The sequence below is a fragment of the Ambystoma mexicanum genome, chromosome 7q, assembly GCF_040938575.1.
Source record: "Ambystoma mexicanum isolate Mex_15411 chromosome 7q, UKY_AmexF1_1, whole genome shotgun sequence".
NCBI classification, from domain to species: Eukaryota; Metazoa; Chordata; class Amphibia; order Caudata; family Ambystomatidae; genus Ambystoma; species Ambystoma mexicanum.
In genome coordinates this window covers 710,661,096-710,673,702 of record NC_090941.1, presented here as the reverse complement: position 1 = coordinate 710,673,702, position 12,607 = coordinate 710,661,096, and the positions used below count along the sequence as shown (strand labels likewise).

Sequence of the window (12,607 nt, the reverse complement as noted above, 5' to 3'; positions counted from 1 at the left end):
GTGTGCATGTGCGTGCGTGTGTGTGTGACACACCATCCATATAGAGTGGGTCCATGAGACATAATGTTCTACAGGTGGAACCTGGAAAACTAGCTACATGTGCTTGTAGGACGCTGGCTTATAGTGTTAGGGGCTGATTTGTAGCATTGCCCTTGGACGGTGGTGTGAATGTCGAAGGGGAACAAGAAGCAGGCTAAACTTTCTTTTTCCCCACCAAGACTCCCCGCCTAAGAGGAAATTTGTGGCCCCTGGTACTGGTATTTATCAAGACAATGTGGTGGGGCCTCAGTGGGGGGCGGGTATGTGATCCGGCCAGCGAGGCCAGGCCTTCGCACCAGAACACAGATATGGTTACGATTTTGGCCCACACGAAGTCTGGGTTCAACACAGTCAATGCTAAATTGATAATTTGGTGTTCAAGATGGATTGCATTCAAAGCAGAATTGAGAAAGAAGGCAGAATTACTGAAGCAGAGACTCCTATTAGGATACTGGAAGACAATTTCATAGACGTGAATCGTTCTCTTCGTTCTCTTCAACGGGAAGTGAAACCTGTGCTATTGAAGAATGAGGATTTGGAAGCATGGTCAAGACGTAATAACATTCGAGTAGTTGGTATCCCTGAATCAATCACGCAACGGAATATGAAAGTCTTTATGGAGGGATTAATTATGGAAGTTCTTGTAGACCTGCCACTTTTTTCACAGTTTCTTATCGAGCGTGCATACAGACTAAATCCAGTAGCCCCCAGATAAGTCAGAGTCCACATCAAGTGATTGCGCGTATTCTAAACTATCAGTACAGAGACACTATACTCTGCAAGGCCAGAAAGATCAGCGATGTACAGTATCGGGGAACTAGCATTTCCTTTTATCCCAACTTCACCACTTCTGTTCAAAAGGCTTGAATCTCCTTTGCTGTGGGGAAACACTGACTACCTGAGAAGGGGCTTCAATATGCAATGCTATACCCATTCAAGTTAAGGGTGATCCGTGACTAAAACACATTTCTTCACCGACTCTGCTACAGCAGCCTCATTCCTCAAAGCTTTGCCCAAGAGGTGAAGCAGACTCAGTTTTTCATAGCTCTTTCCATTATGGGTGTTTTAATTGTAATTATTATTAAAGTACTTAAACACAACTGAAGTACTTCAAAGTGCTTAACAACCTTGCGGAGATAAGCCTGCCATTCCGTCCACATTACCAAAAATTGGGCAAGGAGGTCTTATAATTCACTTCTATTCCAATCTGTCCAGATCCCTTCTGGTTTACTAGAGGTGTGGGGTTGATTGATGGTTTAGAAACCAATATTCATCCCTGGACCACTGGTTCCCCGGAAGTTGATTAGTCACAATCGTTACGTCTTCCGAAGCACATCATGCTGTAGAGTATGCAGTAGGGTAGCCTGCTTACTGCTGCTCCCTGCTCACTGTACTCAGAGAGGCACAGCTCCACCTCAATTATGAGGCCCAGCAAGGCTGAAACACGTGTATGGGGTTGCTGTTGGTACTCTTGTTCAGAAGGGAATTGACATATCATTTTGGTGCTGGAGTGCCCATATGGGCGGGACAAAGACCGATATGCAAATAGATATTTCCCATCTGTGAAAGGTACAGTGAGCTAAAGTGTGGCTGCGGACTCTAGAGTGGGTACCTTCCCATAGAACAGGCCATTTTTGCCATGTTCGTTCTCATAGAGGGGCGACCATGACTATTTTTTGATTAATATACTCCAAGCCTCAGTCGTCCTCAGCCTCTGCAGCGCTGCTAGGCAAGGAGAAGATGATCTTGGAGGCGTACGGGAAGAAACTCTATTCCAACGCGTCCTTGCATCTTCGTCAGGCCAACGCCGATGCCATGCTGGCTGCCGCTAACCAAAGGTTATGGCGGGATATTGCGGACTGCCTCGCGGAACTCTCTACGCAGAGCCAATCATGTTTTAAGAAGGGGCTGGCTGAGGCCAAGCTGGTGGCGTAGGACCGCATGGAATCCACCGTGGCGCATATTGACAACTCTGGCCGTGCCATCTGTATCGCCAGGGACATGAGAAGGACATCCTGGCTCCGGGCGACAAAATTCAACCTGGATGGCTAGGAACGCATATTAGATCTACCGTTCGAGGGGGGGAAATCTTCCGCTCCACCATGGACGAAGAGCTGGACAAGAAGAAAAACGGGTCACAAACAGCCAAGTCTTTATCCATCTTGACCAAGACCACGCCCAAGTCGTACACCCAGTCACAGCTGCGCTCCGACAGGGGGCGTATGTATGGAGGGTTTTGTGGCTTCCAGGAAGGGAGATCCGGGCAGCCGGACCGCTCGCCGTCTCAAAACCGGCGCAAGCAACAAAAGGAGGGAGGGGGGGGAATAAGGGCTTTTTCCAGTCCCCCTCCTCCATGACAGCCTCTGATGGAAAGAAGGCATGACACGCCCCTTCGGGCCACGTGTCTCCAGTGGGGGGCAGGCTTGCTCTCCATGCAAATTTCTGGTGCCAGAATTTCGCGGACCCCTGGATCCTCTCCGTAGTATCCACAGGGTACCGCCTACCCATCCCAGCCTGTCCTCCCTCCTCCACTCCCTCAGGTTGGGACAGCAACTCTTCTGGCGGAGATCCGGTGGCTAGTAGAGAGCCAGGCAGTGGAGGAAGTTTCAGCCTCCCAGCGAGGCTTGGGCTTTTATTCCAGGATTTTCACCATTCAGAAGAAAAACCAGGCAGGCCTGAGAGTTGTGCTGGACCTTTCCACCCTCAACCTCTCCCTACCCCTACAAAAATTTAAGATGGTTATGCCAGCTTTTATAGCGGAGACATTGTGCAGGAGAGACTGGATGTGCTCCCTGGATCTGAAGGACGTGGACCTACACGTCCCGATTTGGCAGCCCCATCGTTCTTTCCTACGGTTCAAGATCATGGGCTACCATTTTCAATACAAAGTCCTCCCTTTTGGCCTCAACTCGGCCCCCAGGTTCTTTACTAGGCTAATAAATATGGTGGCTGCCCCCCTGAGAGCGCAGGGCCTCCACCTCTACCCATACCTCGACGACTGGCTCGTCAGGGCTACATCTCCTGAAGCGGTTCACCACTCCTCCCATGCCCTTATGAACACACTGCACGATCTGGGCTTCTCGCCCAATCTCAAGAAGTCGCAGCTGCAGCCCACACAGACTCTGACATTCTTGGGCCTCATCTGGGACACGTGCTCCGAGAAGGTATTTCCTTCTTAGGACAAGATCTCGGCCATCAAGAGGTCCACCTCCCACTTCTTCAGCAGAGAGGTGACCTCGGCTTGGTGGTACCAGCATCTCCTGGGTCTCTTGGCGGCGGTCCTTTTAGCCGTTCCACACACGAGATTGAGGATGAGGAGGATTCAGCTGCACTTCGCGGCATCATGGAACCAGGAGCGGGACTCCCAATCCGAGATGATCAACGTTCCTCCAACTCTCCAACCGGACCTAACATGGTGGTCCAGGGACTGCAACCTATTGGCGGGCAAGCCCTTTCGGCCGCCCTGCCCGCAGGCCATCATCACCACAGACTCCTCACTCGAGGGCTGGGGTGCCACCCGGGACGATCTCTCCATCCACGGCACCTGGATTTGCTCCTCTGTGCAGACTGGGAATCAGCATGTGGGAGTGGGCCCTGGAAAACGACATATACCTCACGGCAGTCCACCTCCCGGGGGAAGCCAACCTGGAGGTAGACAGTCTCAGCAGGTTGGGAGCAGACAATTACGAGTGGCAGCTAAACAACCTAGTCATTCAGGAGATCTTCAGCTGGTGGGGTCATCCCCAGGTGGATCTTTTTGCCTCCTGGCACAACAAGAAGTGCCCTCAGTTCGCCTCCTGGCGGGGACAGGGCCCCGGCTCCCTGGGCGATGTATTTCGGCTTCAGTGGGATGGCATGAGCGCTTACTCCTTCCCGCCCACTCCCCTTATGCACAGAGCGATTTGCAAGATCAGGGAGTCTCGCCAACTCAACATCATTCTAATAGCTCCATGGTGGCCGGCCAGGCCATGGTTTTCGGAGCTGCTCAGCCTCTCGGAGGTGCCTCCTATTCACCCCTTGACGGGCCCAGCACATCTTCTGGCTCAACATGGGGCCAGAGTCATCCACCCCGCTTCACAGAAACTAACCCTCACAGCATGGTAACTGAGCAGGTAACGCTGCGGCACCTCAGCCGCTCACATGCTAATCTGGAAATCATACAGGGCGCAAGGAGTAAGACTGCCAGGGCCCAGTATAAGAGTAAATCGACCAGATTCTGCCACTGGGGAGACTCCAAGGAAATCGACCCCCTGGCATGTTCTTTGGACGACGTGCTCTCCTTCTCAGCACACCTCGCCCACTCTGGGGTGCAGGTGGACACCTCCCGTACATACCTTGCACCCATTGGGGCTTACAGGAACTCGGAGGGAGGGATCTTCTCCTCCTCCAGTCCTATCGTCAAGAAACATCTGACGTGGTTCGCAAGGCTCTAGCCGCCTCTCAAGAGGCCGCACCCTGTGTGGGACCTCAGCATAGTCTTGGGCGCTCTGGCGCACAAGCCGTTTGAGCCAATGGCGTCCGCGGACATCAGGCTGGTCACCATCAAGACGGCCCTGCTAGTTGGCCTCACTTCGGCTCATAGAGTCATCGCCTCAGAGCCATATACCACATTTCACAGGGAAAAAGTGGTCCTGCGGACCCACCCGACATTTCTGGCCAAGCTGCTGTCTGCTTCCCACTTGAACGAGGAAATAGTCCTTCCTACGTTCTTTCCCGATCCCAAGGATGAAGCACAGAGGGTACTGCACTGCCTGGATGTCAAGCGTGCCCTGAAATTTTACTTGGACAAGACCAAGGGCTCCCGCAAATCGGACGCCTTGTTTGTCATGTTTGGAGGCTCAAGACCAGGCTATCAGGCCTCCAGGGCCTCCATATCCCACTGGATGGTCTTGTCCATCAAAGAAGCGTTTGAAGGCCAGCACAAGCCACTCCCAGCCAACATGCATGCCCACGTAGTCTGTGCCAAGGCTATGGTCATAGGATTCCTCGCCATGTCCCTTGGCAAGTCATAAGCAGGGCGGCCACTTGGGCCACTCCCTCAGCTTTCTGCAAGCATTACTGTTTGGACGCTGGCTCTAGATCTGATGTGACGTTCGGACATGTGGTTCTCAGGAACCTATTTGCTTAAGGAGGGTCTCCTCTCCACCCTGGGGCTACATTCAGTTGTAATCGCCCATGCAGTATGGAGGAAAGGGTACGGGACGTAAGAGTAATTGTACGTTACTCGCACTAGTGACTAACATACTCTTAGTCCTTAGTCCCCTTTCCTCCATTCGTCCCACCAATCTCCCCCCTAATAATACTGGTGTCATTAGGCAATGTTAAAGCTATTGTTGACGCGTCAATGGGGACTGAGGTGTGGCTCCGGAGGGCGGAGCCAGGGCAGCACATGCTCTCTGGGCCGCAACCTCTGCGCGCCTCTAAATTTAAAGGGGAAGAAGGTTTTTTCTGGTGAAAAAGGTTCCGTCTCCCGTCCCTTGGAAGGGACGCCCGTGCAGTATGGAGGAAAGGGGACTAAGGACTAAGAGTACGTTAGTCACTACGGTGAGTAACTTATAATTTTGTTATTATGGGTCCTTCAGCCAAAGAGGAAGAGGCCAATCAACCTACTGACAAAGAAGATTCCCCAAACCTTCAAGATGTAAGGGTAGGGAAAATGAATTAATCCTGCTCTTCACTTCCATCACCTCTGGGGCAACAGCGGCAACAACGCCTTCCTAATAAGCTTTCACACTCCTCTCCGGTGGGATGGCCTAGTCGGACATGTGGGTCAAACAGATAGTTTCTCAAGGATACTAAGGTTGCTGGGCCTCATGGCATCCTGCATTTTACTGGTGTCACAGACCCTTCAGTGCGCTCTAAGATCCCAACATGACTCGGGCAACATGACAGATCTTTTACAGGTCCCGACCATGATCGCACAGAACCTTCTGTGGTGGTCCAAAAGGGAGAACTTGATGAGAGGGGAACCCTTTTGGCAACCCTGTCCAGATGTGACGGATGCCTCACTGAATGGCCTGTGGCACACACCTTAACACACCCAGTGAGTGGAATGTGGTCCCCAGCAGAGGCAAAACTCCACATAAACCTGCTGGAGGTGAGGACGATCAAACTGATCATAATGAACAATACAGTGGCCATGCACTACCTCAACAAAAGAGGGGATGTATGGTCATTACCACTGTGCAGAGAGGCAATGCAACTCTGGTTTTGGGCTTTGAAAAGACAGATATCTGTATCAGCAATTCATCTGGCCGGGAAGGAGAACACAGTGGCAGACACCCTAAGCAGGCAGGGGTCAGTCTCCCACAAGTGGGAGCTATGCCGCAAAGTCCTTGCAGAGATCTTTGTTCTCTGGGGAACCCCTAAAGGGTATCCGTTCGTATCCTGCTCCAACAGGAAGTGTGAGCTGTTTTGCTCCAGGGAATTTCCCCCGAGAGCAGCACTGGGGGACTGGAACTATCCTCTGCTATATGTGTACGCACCGATTCCTGACCTACCACATGTCATCAGGAGATTGAGGAGGTTCGGTGCAACAATGATCTTGATTGGCCCGGATTGGGCCAGAAGAGCGTGGTACTCAGATCTTCTGGATTTGGCCATCTGCCCTCCCCGACGCCTCCCAAAAAGAGTGGATTTGCTCTCGCAAGGAGGAGGCCAGAACCTCTGTCCCAGCGTCAGTACCTAAAATCTCCATGCCTGGCAACTGAGAGGATGAGTTCAAGAGATTGGGACTTTCCGGAAGATGTCATAGAGGTGTTGCTCTCAGCAAGAAGACCAACAACAAAGGCTCTTTTACCACTGCTGATGGAGGAAACTTTACAGCTGGTGCAGAGCTAGAGAGTTGGGCCCCTTAACATGCAACATTGGTTCAGTACTTTTCCTTTTGTTGCACCTTTCCGAGGTTAGGTCTCCATGTGACGACAGCCAAAGGGTACTTAGCAGCACTTTATATTTTCGAGAGGACACCTGCCCCAAGGTTCATACTTTGTAGTACCTTTGGTCGTTCAGTTGCTCAAAGGACTGACAAACAGGTTTCCTACTATACCTTTCATGGTACCTGCATGGGACCTCCACTCTTCAACCTTGTGTTCATAGACAACGGAGCAGTGCTGCATCGCAACCTGGCCTCCCTCAATCCGATGGCCTTGCTCCTGTGCACTTAGAATTTTGACAGGTTCCTATGCCTCCAGACTATTTGGATATTGTGATGAATCCAGTGGAGTCATCACTGATTGCCCGGCAGTGACTTCCTCCCATGTGGCCAGGGGACGGCAGTTGCTACCTGACCCTGACCCCGTGGGCGGATATATAAGGGAGGATCACATAGGGGAGACAACCTCTGGGGAGATATAATGGCTTCATCAAGTGAGACATGGTATCCCCCATTTCCCCTTGGAAATAACCCTCCCATATCTAATACCCTCATGGCCTATTGTCATGCACCTACTACTTCTCCAATGAAGAATAGGGAAAACCCTTTCCTCAGACCTATAGGCCCACATTCCAAATTGGGTCTGCCTTGTGAGACTTATGAAACCACCCTCTCCAGTTCCACCTATCAATCATCCAGGTCTCATTCACCATTTAGAGCCATTGGGCATGTGTATTCAAGTTTTTCAAACCAAAACTGGACTTCCTTTCCCAGAATGACCAAAATGCTGGGACAAGGAAGAAGAATCGAGCAATGCAGAGCAAAGGAGGCCACAAGCCCAGCGAGCATTATAGTGGTTGCTCGCATACACCTGTGCCCAGGAACTTTAAAGGGCAGAAGCAGAGAGTTGAGGTCTGCTACTGGCGGGAGAGAGCTGCGCCTCTCTGTGAGGTTGAGGAACAGAGAGGCTGAAACCGGTGTGGTGGAGCCAGGCAGCTCATCAACAAAGGAGAAGGGAGAGGAGGACACACTGCAGGAACGCCAGGAACCGACAAGAGACTCCTGGGCATTCGCAGGTGACAGAGGGCAGCGCTTCACTTAGCAGAGCCTGGAACGAAGCAGACGTTTAGAGTGGAAACCTTAAGAGACAGGAAAACCAAGAGGAAGCGGTCACGAGAAGGAAGCAGGTGGGAACGCTTTTTAAAAAAAAAAATTAATAATCGGATTTAGTTTACAAAAACAAAACTTTTAAAATCATATCATGACATTTAGCCATCATATCATAAAACCAGTTACATAATTATTTGCATTTTTCATATTTTGACAAAGTTTTTGTTTGATATTTACAAAAGAATCAAATAGTTTGAATTCAATCATGTCCTAAGAAAGAGGTACAGCTTTCCTTTCCATGTTACATCAGGTGACTTTCTGAGAATTCCCCACGCAAACAGAGATTACAAAACAGAATGTCTCAATCTTACTTCAATAGCATTGAACTAATGTTGGTACTCAAACATAACTTCTTAATGGTGTAGAAACTTGAGTGATAGCAATAATTATAACCAGCACTACTCCGGATCACATAACGGGCATTGCGTCTAATAAGTGAATCTTATAAGTGGGCTTGGGTCCAAAACCTTCAGCTATCCCTCCGCAAATACCTCCCCTCTCAAGCTGTTTGCTCCTCTTCCTCTAACTCTCTCGGGGTCAGTCGTTTTTCATCTCCGGTTCCGGGAGCACCTCAAGATCTTCCTCTTCTCTTCTGCATTCACTCCCCCTCCCCCTGCTGATCTGTTCTCTCTTGGCACTGTGCACCTGGACACCCCCTGTCCTCCGGGCCCAGGTACCTGCTCTCCCTGCCACCCTCCTGCACTGCCTCCGGGCCACCCCTTGCACAAGGGTCTGTATCTGTACCCATACAGCCCCCACCCCCTTTTTCTTCCTGCACTTATCAGACCTACGCTGTCTGCTGCCTTAAACCCAGCACTTGCCAATTGCTGGCTGCACTACCACTGTTTGTTGCCTTTATTATTTATTTATTATTATTTATCTGTTTCTCCTTTGCTTCGCACTTTCCACTTCTCCCCCCTTCCATGCACTTTTCTCCTCCCCCTCTCCCATGCAATTGCACATTCTCACTGTCACTGGGCCTAGTAAGATCATTGTTTTGTTCTCCCCTGTTCCCCTCCCTTGCCTTGTCACGCTCTGAAACACTTGTGTACGGGCGCGATATAAATAAAATATCAATATCAATCTCTTTTGGTACAAAACAACATATATGCACGGTTAAAATCAAAATGTACAAATCGTCAACTAAAACATAACATATCAAATACGTCGCGTATACATATCATATTCGTGCTTTTCAAAACAGGTAAGGCACCACATATCAAATACGGTACATATGAGTTTCAAACCAGGCGCTACTCTAGGCACCAGAGTTGTTGATACTGTGTAAGACTTCATCAATTTTGAATTGAAGTCTTGTTAAAGCTACTACAAAGCGGATACAAGGTATAGTAAATGCCTAGAGATAGAAATCGATCAAGTTAAAAAAATTGTCAATACACAACCAGGTGTTTCAGATTTTCCAGCTGGTCTGTTTTTTTGCAAAAACGACAAGTCAGAGACTGACACACTGGATTATATTTACCCCAATGTTTGGTGTGTTCAAGAGTATGATATTGATTAAGCTTGAATCTCAAATAAGCTGTTTGTGCTTTAGGCCATGGAAATTCGATAATATATGGTGCCCGCAGCAGTCTCTTTCTAGAAAATTTAGTGTATTCAGAATACGACTTATAAAAGCGATTGCTGTCACACGTCATTATCCAGTCATAAAGATATAGTTTACTTTTGACATTATGTAGTCCCAATGTTAAATCATCTTTTGAGGAATTTATAGTTACAAAAGTTTGATTCAAATGGTCGACGAAGGTCACCATAGGAGGTAAATTGCTATCTTTCATTATCTTGTTAAGGTCCTCAAAAAACGAATTACATGGGCGGGGCAGTATTTTGGCATATCTCGCCAATTTACGCCAAGTCCATCTGGCGGCAAATGATGACAAACCTAGTTTGTGGATGATAATAGAATTCGGAATTGCCAATGCCAAACCCAATGCACGTTTCCAAATCTGGCCTTGTAGGGTGTTTGACATCTCGTCTATCTCCAATAAACAAAGCTCTAGACCAAAGAGTCAAATAGGCTCTGCCTTATTCATATAGAGCACAATTAAGGGGAGTGAAGAGAACTTGCAATGTTTTTTGTAGATGATCCTCATCATGGAGATTAAGGGGCGGGCCTTTTCTGTAAAACTAATCATCCAGGATTTCTTGGAGTTTACGACCGTCAACGTGTAACCTAAATAACGTAGGCTAGACACTGTCTCAATTCATGTGTCAGCCATCTGGCAGTGGTATGATTTGATCCGTTTGTTGTTACAGAAAATAATAACATTAGACTTGACCGAATTGGCATTAAGATTATGTTCATTTGCGTATGAATAATATTTGTTAAGCTTTAGTTGTAGGCCATGCAGTGTTCTATCCATCAGAATTAAGTCATCGGCAAAGCACAGCCAATGTAACCTTGTCACCCCCAGTCTCACTGGATACGTAGATAAATCGTGCCACAATTCGTCCATGTCTGCTATGTATAAATTAAACATTGTGGCAGCGAGGTTACACTCCTGCTTTACACCGGTACAGGTTGGAATGGGAGGAGTCAAAGCACCCTCTTTGGAAACTCTTACTTGAAAAGTGGTGTTGGAGTGTAATTTTGCAATCAGTTGCACTAAGCTCGAAGGAAAACCCATGTGCAATAATTTAAACCATAATAGTTCGCGAATGACCGTGTCAAAGGCACACGATAAGTCCAAAGACACAAGATAAATCGGCCCACAGTCACTTATTTTGGATTTTATGTCAGTGAGTACCATCATAATAGCATTTAAGGAAGTTCCCATATTCTTCCTGGAGCCCACTTGATGCCTCGAATATATCTTATGCTTATGTATAAAGGAATCCACATGTTTCAGCAAAAGGCTAGCCAACAACTTTGTTGCTGTTTCCATCAGAGCAATAGGCTGAAAATTCGCAGCATCTTGGGGATCTCCCTTTTTAAAAATGGGAATTATGATAGAATTCAACCAAGAGTCCGGCATCCTGTTAGAACACATGATGTTGTCAAATTTGGTGTGCAAAGTTGCAGCCCAAAAATAGGGATCTAACTTATAGATGCACAATGGAATGCCGTCAGATCCGGCAGCTTTGGAGAATTTTAAATGCTGGATGGCCAAAGAGATCTCCTCTAGAGAAAATGAAAATGTATCAGGACAATTAGCCTGAAGAATCCCTGAGTTACAGTTAAGAAAACGTTGAGGGAGTTTAAACTTAGAACCAATGTACTGTTGCCAGCATTTAGAGGAGATGGAGGCCGCTAGATCACATCGCTTGGATTGATATTTACCATTGAGAATGGACCAAATGAAGCGAGTGTCATGTTTGACAAGAAGGGACATCATAAATTGGTTTGCACGGTGGTGAAGATGATGTTTGACAACCTTCATTGTGTTCCTCTAAGCCTGCCGGATTCTTGTTTTAGCAGGAACATAAGCAAGATAATCCATGTTGCTATTCAGTATTTTTTGAAGACATCGATTTTTTTGTCTTAAGGAATGCAATGGTCATGTTTGATGAAGACACGTTAGATATCGATGCAGCCTGAGACTTAAGACTTAGCTTGAGAATGTGTTTGTGAATAATGCGGGTGTTCCAAGCCTCTCTTACTGCAGCCTGAGGGGACCTTCATTGGTCAATTTGCACACTCCACAAGTCCCTGTTGGCCAGGTAGGTTAATTGCCTGCATAAGTGGGGATTCCAATTGACCGAGGTCAAGAGCCGATCAGTTTGCACTAAGGATAAAGAGGGCTCAGAGGGCAGCAATTCGCTCATATGAGATACATGTAACCTAATCGGTGCATGGTCACTAAATGCACAAACCAAAATTCTGACCATGAAGATAAATTAAGCATACCAACAGAAACACGAAAATAGTCAATAAATGAAAAAGAAGGCCCTCTAAACCAAGTTCCTATACACCCAGTCTCTGTAAAAATCTTTACATGCATGTTCCATTGTAACAAATAATCGATCCAACGTTGGCCCCTTGCTATCTGTTGTACACGATAAGAGGGACCAGTAATACCAACATAATTGGGAATTGCATATTGACACACCGAGTTCAAGTCTCCACCGAAGATTATGTGCAGATCTGGATTGTCAAATAAAGCATCTTCAAAGATCGTATCAAGGAAGTTAAAACAAACTTCCAACTGACAATTTGCCGGATTATAGTAGATACATTAGTAAAAATGCATCAGAGAGAACATCAGAAAAGGTACATTCAACGACAATGGTTTGGTTTGATGAAATAACCACTCGAGAATTGTGATTAATAGCATTATTGATTAAGATTGCAATACCTCCTGATGGTCTACCACCAGAACCTTTATCGGCGGGGACATGATAGGTGGTAAATCCATCACAAAAAATCTGGGTTAAAGACATGGTTTCCTGCAGTAACAATACATCGAGATATTCATCAGGTAGCATGGATCCTAGCCATGCAGTTAAGTTAAGAAGACCACAACAGTTCCAAGAGATGAAATTAATCCCAGCAGGGATAGGATG

At 47.6% G+C, this 12,607-nt stretch overlaps 1 protein-coding gene across 4 annotated transcripts in view; it reads left to right on the top strand.

The window, feature by feature from the left end:
* IFT88 (intraflagellar transport 88) overlaps positions 1 to 12,607 on the top strand; it is a 2,010,164-nt gene that overhangs the window by 1,952,735 nt on the left and 44,822 nt on the right. The window lies entirely within an intron of this gene.